We start from the raw sequence: 19,381 nt of genomic DNA, 5'->3' as shown, positions 1-19,381 counted from the left end.
CCAAGAAAACAGATTCTTCACCATCTAGCACCACACCATCCATACATGGAACCATCAGTTACAACAAATGGAGAAATTTTCAATGCTATGGATAAGTTCCATTACTTTGGCAGTACACTTTCCAGGGATACGCACATAGAAGATGAGGCTGATACTTGATACATGCATTGCCAGAGCTAGCTCAGTGTTTGGGAGGCCCTGAAGGAAAGTGTGGGAGAGAAGAGGTATGAGACTGACTACCATACTGAAGGTCTACAGAGCCATTGTATTGACCTCATTGTTGTATGCCTGTGAAACCTGAACAGTCTACCAGCACCATGCCAGGAAACTGAATAACTTCCATTTTAATTATCTTAGGAAGATTCTGAAGATCACTTGGCAAGATAAAGTACTGGACACTGATGACTTTTCTTGAACTGAACTGCCAAGCATTCAAACTCTATTGCAGAGTGCAACTCCAATGGGCTGGCCATGTTGTTTGAATGTCAAAAGTACATTTGTCTAAAAGACTATTTTATGGAGAACTCACACAAGGCAAGCACTCACATGGAGGTCAGAAGTGATATAAGCACACTCTCAAGGTCCATCTGAAGAACTTTAGAATTGATTGTGAGACACAGGAGATACTAGCACAGGGCCATTCAGCATGGTGTGCCCGCATAAAAGAAGGCACTGTACTCTATGAGCAAAGCAAAATTGTGGTAGCTCAAAAGAAATGTCAGATGCACAAATTTAGAGATATCTCCACTCCAAATATTCATGTGGACTATTTGTACCCAACGTGTAGTAGAGCCTTCCAAGCATTGTATCTTGACTCCAACATAGTGATGTCATGTTGGTCATTTTCAGTAACAAAGGACAACAACCAATCAACCTGCCAAGATGGAAAGGCATGAGGGATCCTTTGAGTCCTACCTAGGACAAACTATAGGAATGATGTAGTAGGATCAGAAGAATGAGGCAGAGAAATGTAGGACACTAGTGAAAATTTATTTTCAGAGGACCTACCTTTAAACCTTCTTTCTCCTTGAAGATACAATGCCCCTTTGGTATAATGCCTGAATGTTTAGACTAGCCAATTTGATGTTACTGAGACTGCTAACAACAATGACGACAGTAATGAATGTTCTGGGGTGTTCAGAGAGGATTAGCACCTCTGTTGTGAGGACTTGCCTTTCCCAACCCGCGTAATTCCAGTGCCTTCCCTCTGTTCATCATTTCCTATTTTTCCTCTATGTAGCTTGCTTTGTGTATATTTGTTTTCAAGCTGCTTCCCCCACTAGACTGTAAGCTCTTTGAGGACAAAGACTATCTTTTGCCTTTTTTTTCAGGGATGCTCATCTATCTTTGTGTCTAGCTGTTACTCAACTCTCACTTGCGGTTCCAAGGAGCTGTAGCATAAGTAGTGGCCACACTCCAGTAGATGGTCTAAACCAGGTTGAGGGCAACCAACAGGCCTCAAAACCATCAGTGAGTTAGGGAGTTGCCCTGCTCCCAAGCATGTGAAGGCTACCCCCCAGTGGAATAGGTGGATGAGAATAATTTGTTCCAATGGCTGTGAAGATGGCTGCAACTTGGTCGGACATAAAAGATGCCAAGGTCATCTACTGCATTCCAGGCCATCACTGCATCTTGACTTTTATCTTGTCACTGGATTTCAATGACTTTGCAAGAGAGAGTGAGGCTGACGACTTTGTGCAACTCTGCCTCACTCAAATCCAAATCATGAACAAGTTAAGACATCATCCCATGACTGATGAATAATAGATGTCTATATAGGACTTTATGGTTTGCAACACTCTTTGCTTATATTATTTCATTTAATATTCTCAATGGTCCTTTGAGAGAAACAGTATAGGCACTGTTATTTACATTTCCATATGAAGAAATGGAGCCTCAGAAAGGTGAAATGATTTATTCAAAGTCATACAACTATTAAACGGCAGAAGGGGATTTGAATCCAGTTCTTTTTTGCTTCAAAGGATAGTGCTCTTTCTACTATACACACTCCCTTGACACTTTCTAACAGGAAATGGAAAAGGCTTCTGACTTTGAGGTAAGGTTAGAGGAAAGTAGTACTCAAAAGGACACTGCCCATGGAGGGCAAAGATCAAACATGGCTTATCCAAGTGACCAGAAGACCAATAAATGACAAAATGATATGGTGTGAGCACAAAGGATAATCGCTTTCCTTTGAGGAGTTGATGTAGTTGGTCAGGTTTACAGAGACAACAAGGATTGATGGAAACAATGGGTGGATCTGACTACAGTTGGATCCTCTGTTTCTAAGACATCTCATGTTTGGGCCATAGAGAACAAAAGAGTGTCCAATTCAGATCAACCAAGTCAGAGTCATTCTTCCTGGAAGGGTAACAAGTCTTGAGAACAGAGGCCAAGTGGATTGCCCGACCTGCAACAAAAACCAAGTGCAGCTGACAATAACAGAGCATTTTTTTCTATAGTTGTGGCAAGATAGGTTCATACAAGCTAGGTATATGTGAAGGGAAAATGTAGCACTGGTTTGTTAGTACAGCACTGGAAGAGATTGGGTTGGGGCCCTAGGTTTTTATTTCTTTCCTTTGTTGTTTTCTGCTATGACTTAATTTGCTTTAGAGTTTACTGTGGAACCAATATGCTGTCACCATCTAATCAAATGCAGATAATTCTATTCTTTGGAATTCTGGTAAGATCATGATGGAGGTTGGGGTTGGGACAGGGAAAATAGTAGCAGTGGATGAAATCATTAGTCTCTAGATTATTTGATCCCAACTAACAGTATTTGGAAAAAGTTTGAGAAGCAACATCTGGATGATCATAGTGAATTTGCCATTAAAAGGACCCTTTTCATCTGTCTTATTTGCTCAGATTTATCTTAAAATGTAGGGCAGGTGGGGTGAGTGTTTATAATCATTCCATAATTATTTATTGAGCACTTATTGTGTGTGCCAAGTGTTCTAAGTTATATAAAACAGATACAAGACACAGTCCTCACTCTGTAGAGACCTATAATATAGAGTGATGACACACATGCATAGAAAATTAAATAAAAATACAAGACAATATCTGATTGAGTGCTGGACATATTATAAGGGTTCAGAGAAAGAATAGACTAAGAATCTGAAAACTGGAAAGGATCTTAAAAACTGTATATCTAAGCCATATCTAACCGAGACTTTCTTCTAAACAGCTACAACAAACAGCCAGGCAGCTTCTGCTTGAAGAACCCTAGTAAGAGTGGAGTTCATTATATTTCTAGGTTGTCCACTCCACTTCTGGTTAGATATTTATTATATTAAGCCTAAATCCACATCTCTGCAATTTGTTCAGTCTTTCAGTTGTCACACTGGATTTCGATAACTCCGGAAGAGAGAGAGAATCTGATGACTTTGTGCAACTCTGCTTCACTTAAATCCAATTCGCACACAAATCTAGACATCACCCTGTGATATCATTGGTCCTCTTTGAAAGCACAAGGATGAACAAAAACAACAACATCTATGTGGTATTGGACAAATCATTGAATCACTGTTTCCTTATCCATAAAATAAGGAAGTTGGACTAAAATGTCTTTGAGCCCCATTCTACCTCCAGCATTCTCCCATTCAAAAGATGTATATGGAAAATCTGCTACTCTGCCCTAGTCTTGACTTCCTCCTGTGAGAAAATCAGTATTGTCCAGTGATAATGATGCCATAGGTGCAGCAGTTGTTGACACTATCGCTCACCCTCTTCTCCTTGATAGTTTCCTTTCTCTTCTCTTCAATATTTCTCTTTTTCTGATATTTCATGAAATTTCGTCCATGACACTGCTTTATCTTGATTCTCCTATCAATCTGACTGCTTCTTTTCAGTCTTCCTCGCTGGATATTCATCCATACCACACCTGCTAACTGTGGGGTTCCTGCAAGGGTCTGTGCTCAGCCCTCCTCTTCTCTCTCTATACTAATCCACTTGATAATCTCATCAGTTCCCATCATTTCATTTCTCACCTCTATAAGGATGATTCTTAGATCTACTTGTCCAACCCTAAGCTCTCTTCTGACCTTCTCACATATGCCCCCTTCTTTGTTCTGTGACTGCAAATAGCCTTCTACAGGTGCTTATCACCTCACACTTTTACTATTGCAAGATCTGGCTCATTTATCTCCATCACTCCAATCCATCTCCTACTTAGCTATCAAACTGACATTCCTAACATACAGGTTTGATCATATCACCCCTTTTACTCAACAAATTCTAATGGTACCCCATTACTTCCAAAATCAAATATAAAATCCACTGTTTGGCTTTTAAAACCCTTCATAACCTAGCCCCTTCCTACCTTTCCAGTTTCCTAATATGCTACTCTTCTCCATATGCTCTGACACAGTAGTACTGGTATTGCTATTCATGGTACATCATGCTCCATTTCCAAAATGTTTTCATTGGCTGTTTTTCATGCCTAGAACCTTCTCCCTCCTCATTTCCACCTCTTAGCATTCCTGGCTTCCTTCATGTCTCATCCAAAAACCCACCTTCTTCAAGAAGCCTTCCCATTCTTTTTTAATCTTGGTGCCTTCCCTCTGAGACTACCTTCAATATGTCTTATATATCCATATCTATATCTATATCTATATCTATATCTATATCTATATCTATATCTATATCTATATCTATATCTATATCTATATCTATATCTATATCTATATCTATATCTTCTTTGTGCATAGTTCTTTGCTTGTTATCTCCCTCACTGGACTGTGAGCTGCCTGGGAGGAGGGACTGCATTTCTTTTTTTATTTGTTTGTATCCTCAGTGTTTAGCACACTACCTGGCAAATAGTAGGCACTTAATAAATTCTAGTTGACTGATTGACATATGACATTTTCACCTGGTCTCTTATAATCTGCCGTATTATTTTGGATATTGCCTAGCTGATCTACATCTTACAAAATGTGGTGACCAGAACTGGACACAATACCTCTAATGTTGGCTGCTCAGAGAAGAATATCATGAGTATACTAATTTCTTCATAATAGACAATGCAGTATAGGGGAAAATAAGTATTTGTTTGTTTGTTTTTGGTTTATACATCACATTATTTGCCTCTGTTGGGCTTACAATCCACTACCAGTTTCAGATCTTTATTTCTTTGTTGTTTTATAGGAACATTCTCTTTCGCCCTTTCTTTGTGAGGCTAATTTTTTAAAGCCCCAGTATTGAGCTTTACATTTATCCCTATAAACTTTAATTTATTTCTTTTAGCACTAGTTTTGGAGCAAGAAAACTGAGGGTCAAGTCTTGTATTTGATTGTAATGCCCTCAATGCATTTGGGGAGGCAGTTCACATTAGACATTTTTCCCCCAAAGCCATCCCTCTTCCAAACTTTGCTGTTGTTGTTCACAGCAGAACCATCCTTCCATTCACCCAGGTTGACATCAGTCATTCTTAATTCTTATTCTCTCTCATTCTACAAATCTAGTGAGCTGCCAAGTTGTATTGGCAACCAAAAATGGGCTCCTTAGCACTTAGTCAACAAGTGCCCTTGACTAGTTTGGCTTTTTCCCCTGAACTGAATGCTGTTTGTATCTTGGACTGGAGTAAGCTTGTCGGCCCCTTCACCTTGCTTCCCTTGCTTAAGCTGATGGAAAGAACCTGTGCTTTCCCGGTCAACCCCTTCACCTTGCTTAAGCAGATTGAAAGAACCTGTGCTTTCCCCGGCGTACCTTACACCCCCCGCAGAAGCTGGATGGTTAAAAGCAGCTCCCGTTGGAGCCAGAGGCTGCCACAGCTACAGCCACAGCTGAAGCAGGAGCTGCCAGTAGCAGAGCTGACCTACGGGAGGAAGCTGAACAAAGACTTCAGGCCAGTGGGTAATCTTATTACCATAGAGTGGGAAGCATGATTTTGCTTTACGCAATCATGCTTCTCTGTAGCCTCCTGGTTACTCTTTCAAGGCGTACTTATTGGGCCTGGAAGCTTTTGATCAATATATCAAAATGGGGTTGCTGGTTCATGGGTTGGTTACTGTGGAGCCTAAATATATGTTTTGATTCTTCTGCCTTCTACTTTGAGAGTTTCTTATATCCGGCGGTTCCGAACCTTTCAGACATGTTTATGATCCTCTTTGAGATTATAAACTCTGCCCTCCTAATACACAAGTCTTGTCAATTCAATCTCCATCACATCTCTAATTTCTATCTTATTCTCCATACATGACCACCAACCTAGTTGAGTCTTTCATTACTTTTTACTGAGGCTATTGAAATGGCCTCTTCATTGTCCTCTCTATCTCAAAATTCTTTCCTTTCTAATCCACTTCCTCATAACTCCAAAAAACATTTTCCTAAAGTTCAGATCTGACCATGTCACACCCTACTCAATAAACTCTAGTGGATGCCTGCTATTCAGGCAAATATAATCTCTTTTGCTTGGAATTTTAAATCCTTCAAAAACTGATTCCAACTTACCTTTCTAGATTTCATTATCATTTCTCCCACTCATACACTCTTCAGTCCAGGCAAACTGGCTTTCTTACTGTCCCTCACACATGATACTCCATGTTTTTGTCTCTGACCTTTACACAGTCTTTTCTCCATGTTTGGAATGTGCTCTCTCTTTTATCTCTGCCTTTTTGAATTCTTTGGGCTGAAGTATCTCTTTTTTCCTGACCTTCCCCTTAACCCATTTCTAGTATCCTCTATTACCTTGTGTTTCACACAGTATTTATTAAACATTTACTATATGTTCCTATGGATCTTACAGAAATGCTACATTTTAATGTGCTTCATTATTGTGCTTTGAGAATGTCTTTTACAAATTGAAGGTTTGTGGTAACTCTGAATTGAGCAAGTCTATTGGCACCATTGTTCCAACAGCATGTTCTTACATTGTGTCTCCTTTTTTCCCAAATCATCTTTGAAAATAGATGTGGTGTTACTAGGTCAAAGAGTATAGTCAGTTTAATAACTCTTTGAGCATAATTCCAGATTGTTCTTCAAAATGTTTTGATCAGTTCACAATTCCACCAACAATGAATTAGTGTCCCAATTTTTGCACATGCCTTCCATTTGTTGCTTTCTCCTTCAATTGTTTTAGCCAATCTTGTAGTAGGTGTAAAATGAGATCTCAAGGTTGCCTTAATTTGCATTTCTCTAAGCAGTAATGATTTGGAACATTTTTTTTCATATAACTATAAACTATTTTTATTTCTTCATTGGAAAACTGCCTGTTCATATCCTTTGACCATTTATCATTGGGGAATAATGTGTATTCTTACAGATTTGACCATGTTCTTTATGTATTTGAGATATGAGACCTTTATCTGAGAAATTGATAAAAAAAATTTTACCCTAATTTTCTGTTTTCCTTCTGATCTTTCTAACATTTGTTTTATTTGTACAAAATCTTTTTAATTTAATGTAATCAAAATTAACTATTTTATACCTAATTTTTCCCTCTATCTCTTTATTCATGATTTCTTCACCTATCCATAAGTCTGATAAGTCATATATCCCATGTTTTTCTAATTTTCTTGTAATATCTCTCTTTATATCTAGGTCATGTATCCATTTTGACATTTTCTTAGTAAATGGTAAAAGATTAAAAAATGATTAATGATTTTTATGTTACTATTGTAATTGTTTTGGAGAGCCATAAACTGCACCCACATAAGATGGTGAACTTAATCAATAAATGGGTGTGGTCTGACTGTTCCCCCATCTCTCTCCCTCTCTTCAAGCCAACCTATTCTTCGAGACACAACAATATTGAAATTAAGTCAGCTAACAACCCTTCAATGGCCTCTATATGTTCAAGTGAAAGAAAGATTCAATAGATATGACAAACTTTGTCATTATCTTAAGAAATCACCACAGCAACCCCAACCTTCAGCAACCATGACCCTGATTAGTCAACAGATATCAACACTGAGGCAAAACCCTGTACTAGCAGAATGATTACAACTTGCTAAAGCCTCAGATGATGGTTAGCATTTTTTAGCAATAATGCATTTTAATTAAGGTATATATATATACATATACATATATATTCATACATAATACTATCACACATTTAATAGACTACAGTTAAGTATCAACATAACTTTTATATGCACTGGGAAACCCCAAAATTCATGTGATTCACTTTATTGTGATATTCACTTATTGTAGTGCTCTGGAACCAAACCCACAATATCTCCAAGGTATTCCTATACATGGCATTCTTTGCCATAGAGAAGAACATGAAATGAGAAAGATCTGGATGTCATCCAAGGGAGATCTGGTTCTGGAAGTGCCCAGAGGGAAAGGCTGGTCTCCTCCCATAGGACCTGAACACTTCAAAAAAGTGTTAGAGTGAGGGTCCTAAGTATTGACGGTTGATACTCCCCATTGTAAAAACATTTTTGATATTCCAGAGGTGTCCAAATACATTAACATTCTGGTGGGATTTGGCACACTGCCTCTCAGCATGGAAGTTATTATAAACATTTTTCTAAAATAGTCGACTTGACCCTTTGGAAACATAGACAAAGTAGTGTATGTGGGAAACCATCAGAAACCACACATACAACCTGAGCTTGTGCTGATGTCGGTTGTGCACCTGTATAAATGAAAAATGACAAGTTTAAAACATGAATATGGCAATGATTAGTGATAATTAGCCCAACCAGAGAGGAGCCAAGAAACTCAACTATCCAGCTGATGTTCATCACTAGCCCACCTTTAAGCACGATTGAGTTTTAATACAAATCTTTAATTCTGTCACTGGGATAGAATCATACTTCAGAAAGAAATAGGAGCAGGCTATTATCATAGTTAAGCCAACTTTATGAATTATCAGCATTGGATTCTAGGATATTTCCTAGTGTTGGTCTAATAATCATAATAAAAAGGGGTTGAGGATTTCTTCACAGCCCTTTAAATATTTGTGATGCATTCAAACGTAATCAGTATCTTTTTTTCCCTTGGAGAAAAAATACCAAATCATTAATGGATTTGTATCAGTTTAGAAGAGGTCTCCACTTGGGTGCTACAGGGATCTGTCCCTGGCCCTCTCCTATTCACTTCCATATCATTACCATTTTCTTTCTTTCTTTCTTCTCCTCTAGTCACTTATGTCAAACCAGCCTCTAATATATAAGCTACACCTTTATAATACTTGTTTCCAGTTAAAGCCTTGCCACAGTGCCTGTCATCAAAATTGGTGCACACAGATGGGTTGTTTGACGAGACTTCAACCTGAGCTTTGTTCTTGGTTCTCTACAATCCTTTCATTTTTTTTTTCCTGAGGAATCTTCTTGGCCATGAGATCCACTGATCTGAGAATTTTATCCCAGGCTATATAATGTCAAGGAGCCCTGGGTCCTGCATTTAACCGCATGGCCCTACTATCTTAATTTCTACCTTGATATTCTGTATTAATTGCTATTTCTAGAATAATACTTGAAGCATAATGAGATGAAAAACACGATACACAGTGGATCTAGTACTTGATATTCAGCAGCTGGTTGCTAAATATGTGCTAAATATGCATAAATAGTGAGATATATATTTACATGTATGCATGAATATCTGTGATGTATAGCTATAACAGAGATTTCAAAATCATGTTGACTTTGGTCCCTTTAATCTTTATTAATCTCAACCAAGTATATTTTTCAGGGAGTGAGGTTTAAGAATATGTTGATATTGTTACATGCTTATTTTTTTAAAAAATTGTTATTATGGTAAAAATACTTAGTTGATGCCCTTATAGAAGGGCATACATGGACCATAATTCATGCTGAGACTCTGAAGTGTTGAATCCTATAGCTGGGGAGAGGATTGGATTTCTAATATTCATTGGCCATAGAGTGTGCCTGTCAACTCAAATTGACCAACAAGGGGAGAGTCCACTATGATCAGACCAATTCTACTAGGGACTGCAGTTTATGAGAGTTTGAGAGACAGTCAAGAGAACCCATGTTGGAAACTTGAAGAAGCCTAAGTTGAGAGAGAAAGCAGTGGTGCAAACTGAATCATGGAACCTTAGATCCACACAGTACATGTAGATAAAAAGAGGCATTTTCACTAACCATGGCTGAGTGACCAAAGAAAATCCAGCTAAGAGAATTTACTTCAAGCTGGTGAGTCAAGACAGGCTGAAGTGAGTGAATTTCTAGAGTGATCTCCAGAAAATAGATGATATGTGCCAAGCTTGGCCATCTATTGTGTAATAATTTGGGAGTTGAAAGCATTCTTGTCTGGAGTCAGGAACCTTAACTTTCTGGTTCCATAGCCAGAGGATTAAGTGAAATATGAGGAAAACTACTAAGAAGTAATGATTTATTGAGTTCAAAGAGCTCAATAAGTATATATATATATATGTAGAAAATCTCTGTAATGGGCTTAGATTCCAATAATGATAATGGAAGTTTTTGAGGAGATGACAAAGAGCTGAGACACCACAGTCTTGTCAGCAAAATTCATAAAAAAAGATCTGGAACTGCTAACATTAACCTGGGTACTCCCTATAATGATGCACATCACAACTCATTCAGGTCTGGGCATCCTTTGTGACTCCAATTTCTGCCCTCCTATAAATTTATTACTGGAAGTCCATCCAATATTCTGTGGACCTTCATTCTCTTGAAATTTTAGGGATATCAAGAGAAGATAAGGGCTCTCCACTGGTTCTTCATCATTTTTGCCATATGACCAGCATTAGTTATTCATATGTGCTTTTGAAGACGTCCTTTATACAGCATTTCCTAAATAATTCCTTGTTTGTGATATGTAGCAACCTATTAATGTATCACAGGCTTTTCTATTGCCCTGAGAGTGATCATCAACTTCAACTCTTCAGAAACGTTAGTGCCCCCTGACTTGCCACCCTACAACATTACCAGAAAAATATTGGTGTTAAAAGATGGACCTTTGGTTCGTGCTGAAGTTTGGCATCAATAAAACAAGCAAATGAAATTAGCAAACAAAAAACTTTGTTGCTCCCCAAAGGCAATTCAACCTGCTCTCCTTTTCAATTCTAGCCCCAGCTCATTGTCCATTTGTAGTACCTGTCCATGATATATAGATGTCTGTCTATCTATTTATTTATCTATCTATCTACTTATGTCTGTCTATTTTTCTATATCCATAAACATCTCTTTCCATATGTATACATATATATGTATATATAACATTTACATATACATATAGGAGATACATATTTATCTCATTAAAGTGATAGAGCTCAGTTCTACAATACGGCTACACATAGATATAGATACATCATAGGAAGAAAATCTTAGCACTGGCAAGAAGTAGGGGGGCAAGTAGCTGGCCCAAACAGAGTTCTTTCTATCAATATTAAAAATAAGAGATAAAAACTATGTGTGTGTTCCCACAACGCTATGTTCCGAAGACAGCAATTTATATCTTTCTATATAGAAAACAAATGGAGTGGTCATGTAGCAAGAATGGGAAATAATCAATAGACAGCCAGCAAGCTTCATTGTTATCCTTATAATGTTAAGACTGTGAGAATGGCATCCAGAATATTGGGTGGACAACCTGTGGTGAACTTTTGGAAGGACACAGTCCCACAGGGTGGGCAGGGATGGATGTGTTGAAATATTTTTCACTTTAGGAGTACCCATGTTGATAAGATTACAGATTTATTAGCATATTATTGGTCAGTTCCAGCTCTTGATGTGAACTTGGCTGATGAAATGATGCTGTTTTAGCCCTTTGGGATCTTTATCCTGAGCCCTTCCTTTATGAGTATGGGAACTGAGGCTTGTGGCAGAAACTTTGTACCTCTCCGCAACTCTATCATTTTAATGAGATAAGTGTGTATCTCCTTTTCTGTGTCTATGTGCCTGTGTGTCTGCATGTATCTATCTGTCTATATGTCTGTCTACTACCTATGTATCTCTATGTCATCTATATAAATATACTTACTGAGGGACAAATTTTGTAGGACTAATCTAATGTCCAAACAAAATCTGATGGCGGGACAGCTAGACAGGTGGGAAAGGGAAGCTAAGAAAAGGTAAAGCCTGGTGCCCTATAGTTAATGCTTAGGGCCTTTCACAATTTGTAAAATCTTATCCCCTTCATCAAGAACTGCACATCTCCTCCACTCTCTCCGTATTAAACCTCTCTTTTTAAATGCAGACGGCACGCTATGCTTTATGGAGAGGTAAAGGAAAGCAAAGGAAGAAGAAACATCTTTTTCTAGAGCCAGCTGGGAATGGGGAATGGAGTAAGGTGGGCAAGACAGTAGATAGTACAGGCAAACTGGGTCACAGGCTGTCTGTCAGAAAAGGAAGTGCTATTATGAGAAAGGGAGTGCTAAGAAAGACAGCAGGGGCTCTTGGCTCCCCAGATACCAATCTCATGGCATCACATGTCCACAAACAGTGATAAACAGCCTGATATAGCAGAAAGGGTGATTGATTTCAATATGGCAAAATGTGGATTCAAACTGCGACTCTAATATGTGCTGTGTGACCCTGGGCAAGTCCCTTAACATCACTGAGATTCAGTGTCTTCATCTTTAAAATGGGGATAACAATATTTCTGCTTTCTCCCTCCTAGGGTTATTGTGAAGAGAATGCTTTGTAAAACTTAAAGTATAATATACATCTGAGTTATTATCACTAATAACTCAAGCACCAATTGCTAGTGCCCACTCTCGCAAACTCCCTTGTGCTTGCCTACTTTGTATTTAGTTTTATTTACTCTTTTAAATTGTTTCTGTATATACTCATATCTGTACATGTCTCCCATTATAAATATAAGCTTCTTGCACTCAGGGATTGTTTTAGTCACTGTACTTGTATTCCCTAGATTTTGCGTGGTGCTTGGCATACAGTAAGAGCTAATTTTTTTGTCGGTTTACTGATTGATTGGCTAACACAACATACATGCACACTTGAACATGCACATGGGTTCAATGCTTCAGCAATCTATTATTTTATCAGAGTGGGTGTACTCTCCACAGAGCATCATTCCTCATTATTCAGTCTTCGTGAATTTTGAAAGTAAAAAGATTAATATTCTACAATCCACTTGGTAATGAACCTCTCTTAACTTGGCCTGACCGTTGAGAGGAGAGATAAACGTACCAGTGGCAGGTCCCTGATCAAAGCTTCTCCAGTGTGGTGGAACCTGCCAGTGTTTATGTTCCCCCGGTCTGGCTCTCTGATCACCCCAAATTCCTGCTGTGCCACTGTCAGAGCAGGATTTCAGTGGAGGGTAAGTAAACAACTAGTACACAGCAATGGAACATGACTTTTGAAATCATCTTGGTTTTAGCTCCTTGAATATGTCTTTAGCCTCTATTTTATACATTTGTACTGCTTAGCATGAAAATCAAATCCTTGCCTAGGAAAGAGACAGAGGGCTGGCCCAAATGGCTTCTTGGAGTTCCTTCCTCTCAATCTTCTTAAAATAGGAGAGGAAAAATATCTGTGCTCCCACAGTGCTGCATCCTGATTATTATTATTTATTCTGGTATTCTTATGCCATAGATGGTACATAAGACTACTGGAATCTAGAAAAAGACAATTGAGGAATGGGAATTCTTATTTGAAATTTATGCCCAATAATTCAAGAGCATATTGAGCAATAATTCAAGAAGCATACCTTCTTGCATATTGTCACCCTCGTGGAAAATTCACATCTGATTCTTTTGTTTTGAACACAAGGGACAAAGGACTTTTATTATTTTGTTATCACATTAACTCTGGGATAGAAAGAAAATAGGTTAGATTCGATAGATTTGGTCATCAGAGCCAAGCCTAGGGTGGGGAGGGGAGGAGGGAACGAAGGAGGAAAGGGAGAGAATAAGCCTTCATAGAGTCTGTACTCTGAGGATGAGTGTTGGTGACATTTTGATGTTACTATGGGGATTGCTATAGTAACAATTCCACTCACCCTTCATTTATTAAGTTATTTTGTTGTGGAACCCAAAGGTAAGCCAAACATCCAAAGAAACAATAGCTTTAAAGAGATTTTGCTGTTCTCACAGCCCATGTTGAATGTGCTGATGAAAGTACTTTGAGTGGAAAGGACAACATTTGCAGATAATTTAATACAATTGAAGGAATGAGATTCCTCAAGGTTTCCTCTGAGGCTGGAAAACAACAGCTGATCTATGTCATAATACACTATAGTAGTTGAGAATTTACCAATCGTCAAACACAGGGACCTCAGGCAGCAGTGGATTCTGGCCCCTTGCCCCTCCTCTCCAGCCTCCCTCCTCTTATCCTCTACTAGCCCACAGAAGCACTCTCCTTTTTATAAACAGAAAATGAAGAAGAATCCTGTCCAAAAAATGTCATTACTGTAGATTGACCAAATGCATTAAATACAGTTCCAAACAAGGCCCAGGCTTTAGCAGCAATACAATTCAAATTAGAAGTCGATACAAGACAAGGCACACAATTCCAGGAGATTAAGTGGGAAAGCTTCAGAATTAAGACACAATTGTCATTTACTGTCCTAAAAAAATCTTTTGAAGTCATTTTGTTCTTACAGGAAAGCTTTCAGTCATTAATTACAGTAGGAAGCCTTCACAGAGTGACTGAGGATGGGGCATGTGGCTGTGTTTCACTATCTTTTAAATGAAGGATATTTCCAGGGTTTAAAGGAAATGTTAAAGGGAAAAAAGGTAGGGAGATAGAGCTAGGAGAATATAGTAAATAAAGACAGCAGGGACTATGAACAACTAAAAAGAATTAACTAAAGCCTATGTGATGCCACAACAACTTTTAAGTTAAAAAAAAAATCAGGCAGTTAATCACTTATTTTCTCTACCTGACCTCGAATAACAAATTCAACTGTGCTTTTCTCTCCTCTCATTTAATAGACTGAATTGATTCTTTATTTTGGTGGTGTAAAGACATGTCTTATGAAAAGAGGCAGGCACAGACAGCATTTCAGAGATAAAAGTGACCGGAAGGTGGAGATAAGTGCTTCAATTTGATGTTGGCAGCAAGGAGGAGCCTATGAAAGGATTTAGGGGCCAATCCAGACGCTGTAAAAACATAGGGGGGAAAGTCGCACTGATCGCTGCCACATTAATAGTAATAATAATAATATATAATATGTTTATGAAACATTTTACCTTATCATAGAGGCTAACATTTATGGTTATGTTTTGGCTGTGTTTTCATGAGCTGAACTGAAACAAGACAGACAGATAGACAGAGAAAGTTATTCTCTGGTTATCTAGTCCTCTGGGTATGTACAGAGGCAGACCAAATGATAATTTCCTTTCTGTATCTTCTTTATTGGAACTTCAAAAGATGTGTCCCATCGGGAAAACCAGATATTTGGGGGCTACATTAAATCCATAGGAATTTGCACTAGCCCTCTCCAGAATTTCTTTTAGCTCATAGAAAAAGCACATAAATGAAATCTTGGCATAGACAAACAGCCTTTATGTTTCATTTCTTCTATTCCTTCTCTTTCTCTTCCTTTTTAGTACTGGAGAAATAGAACTTTATCAGGAGTCAGAGGCCCAGAGTTCAAATCCCACTTCTGATGGGATCCCACTACCTTCAAACCTTGAACGAGTCACTTAAAATTCCTGAGCTGCAGTCTCTTCAACTGTAAAAGCACAGCTTGGCTTTTTGAGGTCTCCTGCCAGTGGATGATTCTTTTCCATTTCCTCTTATGTCTCCCATTGTTCTTCAGTCTCCTACTCTCTTCTTCTTATGCTCCACCTTGCCTTTGGAGGGGTCCAAATTCTTCTCCTTTCTGTCCCCTCCTCCCCCATCCATTTCAGCTTTGTGGTCCCACTCCTAAAAGGTTTAAAGGCTTAAACCTGAAGGTTTAAAAAAAAAAAAAGGAAAAGAAAAACCGCAATCGGGACAGGGCTGCCTAATGCTTTCTGTGAGTTAGGAAAAAGTCGTTTGAAACGTTTTAGTCGTGGTAGGGCAATCAGGGATCAGGGAGAGGGAAGCGAATCAAGATTGAGCCTCAAGTGTTGACGGTGGTTGCGGGTTTGGGTTTGGTGTTTCGAGTTCTTAGTTTTCAGGAGTGGCAGCTGCTGTCAGCACGGAGGAGGCGAACGTCTCCATTGACTTGCATTGGGCTCTGCTCAGGCTGGGCCCTTTACTCTCTAGGCACGTTCCCCGTGCGCTTGCAGCTCCACTAATCATGCAAATTCTTTTGTGTTTTGGAGGCCCTGCCGTCTTTCCTTCCCAAGCGGTTCGGAGCCTGGAAGCCACCAGGATTCTAGTAAGCGGGAAGTTGCTTAGTTCCCCGGCTATGAGTACAGGTCAATCTTTAGAGTTAAAAGGGGGGGGAAAGGGGGAAAAAAACACCGCAAAAGAAAACAACAGCGAAAAGGGATTTGCTTCAATTTGTCTCCGTTACTTAGGAGGGGGAGGTATTTGCAGAAGTCACATCCCCAAATATTATTGCAGGATTACAGAAGGATGGGGGCGAGGGAGGGGGATGGAGAAGAAAGCCGGGGAGGTGAAGGGAGACTGCCGAGTATCAAACATGTTTAACGCCTTTTTCTTTTACAAGGTACAAATACAAACGTAATTTCACTTTGCAGTAGCACAGTAAATACCAGATTACTAGGCAATTATATTTAAGCATTACAGAACCTCCAAAAATAATTGCCATGTTCGGGGCAGTTTTTCAATCCCTGGATAACACTGTGGTTTAATGGATAGAAACAACTATATCATTTATTCCTCTTACATAAAAAGCTGCCAACCATGTAAGTACATGATCAATAATCGAGCTTTACAGCAGCCAGCCGTGCGGCCGCTGCTGCCGTGCAGCCAGTGCTGCTGCTGCTTCCTGACCAACCACTAGCGGCTGCTTCACCTCGGGTGAGAAGTAAACTGAGAAGCTCAAAAGTATGAAGTGGAAGTACCTGAGTGGAGCTGGGCCCCCTAAGACACTTCACATCCCTCTGTTTGTACGGTGTACAAGGAACAATGTCAGAACTATACTTGGCACTTTTAAGGAATTTGTAAATCAGCTATAAAGCATTATTTCTGGCTTGAATTTTTTCCACTTAAGATTTGGCCATAAAAGAAATGTGAATGGGGGTGGGGAGGCTGAACCATAAGAGGAAAGACAGATTAAGGGATGCCAGGCTGTTTGTTTTGGTTTTTACATTTGCCTGTTTTTCACATATATTGGTATTAGGAAGAAAATAGAAGTGCTGGTTTGAAAGATGTTGTCCAGTGCTGCGCATTACAAACTCCAGTGCTGGGCAGACTTTTTAGGGTGTTAATGCCATAGCAAACAAACAAAAAACTCCTATTCTCAGGAGAGCCACTACGTGCTCACTCCAACTTTTCTGCCATTATGTATGGAACAGACTATTGTTCTGACTAAACAACTTGGAAAGACATAAAATTAGGAGTTATGATAGTGATCTGAAGTATGGGAAGGGACCAGAACTGGCCAGGAGCTTAGAGGTTAATTAGTCCAAAATCCTCATTTTACAGATGAATAAACTGGGACTCAGAGAAGTGAAGCTACTTGCATAATGCCACACAGGTAATAAGAAATTTAACCACAATGTGAATGCAGATTCTCTAAATCCAGATATAGCATTTTCCTTCACTATATCACACTGCTGTGTATATCCTTTTATAATAACCTGCCTCCAAATCTATCCCTCTCCCAACCTGAGACATATTTCCTCCTCAAAATAATCAAAATATCTGTAGAACCCATGCAATTTGCCTTGGTCTCATACAAAGTTACCAAGGCTTTCCCTTAGCAGTAATATTTAAATCCATTTCCTTAATAGCATAAAGCTAAAGGAGAACATTGGTCGGTCTAGCAAATTCCCTCAAATCCAAATTGCCTTCTAATCTTAAGGAAACCTGTCTCCTCCATGTTTAGTTTGAGTTGCAATTGAGATGCCAACTTCAAGAGGACTTGAAGAAGTGCTCAGTAACTCTAGAGTAAAAGATGGACTAGAATATTTGCCTACACCGTATACAGATAGTAATTAAGTAGTTGGGGATATGAACATTCTAATATTCAGGCCAATCTCCTTACTGTTCTGCATATCCGCACTGGTCATCCCCACCTTCCTGCTTGTATTCAAAATAATGAGCTATGTTACTTGCCCAATATGTCTCCTCTCCTCTCTATCTTCCAAATTCTATAGACCTTGTGCTGCACAAGTTATGTTGATCCTTTCTGCAGTTTGACCTCTGGTAGAATGTGCTTTTCTCACATTTTAACATTAGAGATATCTTGTCTAAAATTCCTCTCTGTTTTATATCTTGTCACATCAATTTCAGTACATTCTTTGACACAATCAACCAACCAACATTTAGTAAGCATCTAATACATGCCAGACACTGTGCTAGGCACTGAAATACAAGAACCAAAAAACAAAAACAAAAAAGAACAAACAAAAAAAAGGATCATAAATTTAGGGCTGAAAAGGACCTTAAAGGTTTTTGAGTTCAACTTCATCATTTTGCATATGAGACAACTGAGGCTTAGTCAGATTAAGTGACTCAATTAGGGTCATATATCTAGTAAGTATTTGGGGCAGGATTTGGTTAAAAGTCTTTCTGATTCCAAATCTAGGACTCTATTCACCACACTGTTCTCAGGCAGCTTGTGTCCTTGGGAAAGCGACATGTACATACATTAGTCTATGCTGAGTAAAAATATACAGAATAAGTACAAAATAAATACAAGGAATATGAAAACAAAGTTGCCAAAGAGGAAGAGAGAGAACAATAGCATTTGGGAGGGGGGGGATTAGAAAAGACTTTTCATAGGGAATGGTGTTTAAATTTTGTCATGAAAGAATAGATAAGTTTTTGAGGTGGAGATAAGGAGGGAGTGGATTCCAGGCATGAAATTTGGCTAGTGCAAAGATATGGAGATGAGACACGGAGTACCATGTGTGAAGAACAGAGAAAAGACCAGTGGAGAAAGTGGGAAAGGGGCTAATGTGTGATCAACCTGGAAACATAAGTTATAGAAAGCTTTAAAAGCCCAGGGAAAGGGTTCATATTTGATAGCAGAGCAGGGGTGGGACAACTTCGGCCTAGAGCAATGGGGAGTTATTGAAATTACTGAGCAGAGCAATGACATAGTCAGACTTCTGTTTCAGAAAAATCACTTTGGCAGCTGTGTGGAGGGTGGCATGGTGAGAGGGGAGAAACTTGAGGGAGACAGACCAATTGGAAGATTTCTGACAATCTAAGCAAGAGATGATGAGGGCCTGAATTTTGGGGGGGGGTACCTGTGTGAGCAGAGAGAAGAGGTGAAGTGCAAAAGATGTAGTCGAGGTAGAAATGAGGTAGAAACATCATCAACCAGCTCATATACTTAAAAAAAAAATCCTCCATCTTGTCTAGAACAGTGTTTTCAATTAGACATTCATGATAACATTTAGGGGTAGAGGGGG

The sequence above is a fragment of the Trichosurus vulpecula genome, chromosome 1 (genome assembly GCF_011100635.1).
Source record: "Trichosurus vulpecula isolate mTriVul1 chromosome 1, mTriVul1.pri, whole genome shotgun sequence".
NCBI classification, from domain to species: domain Eukaryota; kingdom Metazoa; phylum Chordata; class Mammalia; order Diprotodontia; family Phalangeridae; genus Trichosurus; species Trichosurus vulpecula.
Note: the sequence above shows the minus strand (reverse complement) of the source record.